Source organism: Triticum aestivum, chromosome 7A (genome assembly GCF_018294505.1).
Source record: "Triticum aestivum cultivar Chinese Spring chromosome 7A, IWGSC CS RefSeq v2.1, whole genome shotgun sequence".
NCBI classification, from domain to species: domain Eukaryota; kingdom Viridiplantae; phylum Streptophyta; class Magnoliopsida; order Poales; family Poaceae; genus Triticum; species Triticum aestivum.
This window is the reverse complement of record NC_057812.1, coordinates 11128137-11129320: the sequence shown is the minus strand read 5'-3', so window position 1 is coordinate 11129320 and position 1184 is coordinate 11128137. Positions and strand designations below refer to the sequence as shown.

The 1184-nt window shown below is 40.9% G+C and overlaps 1 pseudogene; it reads right to left on the bottom strand.

Moving 5' to 3' along the window:
* LOC123152776 (uncharacterized) overlaps positions 1 to 383 on the bottom strand; it is a 3665-nt pseudogene extending 3282 nt beyond the window's left edge.
* Between the last annotated feature and the right edge of the window lie 801 nt (positions 384 to 1184).

The window sequence follows — 1184 nt, the reverse complement described above, 5'->3', positions numbered from 1 at the left end:
CCAATGCCTATAGACTGCGTATTGTTGATATTCATCATAGCCGATGTTAAGGTAAAATTTAACATCGTCGATGTGCTCATCGTTCCCGCTAGGACCATCAACAACCCCCGTAAAATAAGACATATAACCATGTATGTCAGTCTGTTCTTGTAATGTTAGTTACCATAAATAATTTAAGAAACTTACTTGGCTCGCGCTCCCATCATAAGATGGGTCGACCACACTCTCATCACTGTCATCATCTAAAGTATTCCGCTCATTGTCACCATCGGCATTTATCTATGCACATTTAAAGTAAAACATGTAAGTGGTAATGCAATTTTTATGTCAATCATTGCCCTATATTTTTTTAGACGTACCTGGCTCGCACTTTCATTGCTCATCTATATCATATTCCTCATTGTCATCATTTGTATGTACATGTACAAATTAAAAAAGACATGTAAGTGTCAATGCACTGGCTTGTATTAAATATTTTTTGGTCAACGTTCATGACACTTACATTATCACTATACAATTCATCCTGACCCATATATCTGTCTCCGGGAGGTTCTTTTGCATTCAATGACGAGGGTCCATTCTTGCTACCGGAATCATCATTGGCATATCCGGTTTCTTGCTCCATCAATACACCTTCAAACAAGGTGTCAGATCAATGCCAACATCCCACAACATCATCGCAGATATAGTCACTTCATCAATGCCTAAAAAAAGGAAAATCTCTTTTAAAAAAGAATTATATTTTTGAACAACGGCAAAATATTTGTCATGTTTTATTGATCATTAAGGAGAATATTTATGTACAAGTTTTAAGAAATAAATAATTCTATAGTTTATAAGATGTCAAGGAGTGGTCTATCTTTATCCTCCCCCTCCTCCCGCGGGACTTTTTCCACGTTTCAGCAAGTCCCTCCTGATGCTGAACCACTAGTAGAAAACCGGCCTTTTGTCTCGGTTCATAAGGGCCTTTTTAGTCCCGGTTCCTGAACCGGGACTAAAGGGTCGTTACTAATACCCTCACCCTTTAGTCCCGGTTCAAACCAGAACCGGGACAGATGGGCCTCCACGTGGCCTATGCGCCGAGCCCAGGCAGGAGGGCCTTTGGTCCCGGTTGGTGGCACCAACCGGGACCAATAGACCTCCACGCGTCAGCATTTCTGTGGCTGGGGTTTTTGGTTTTTTTT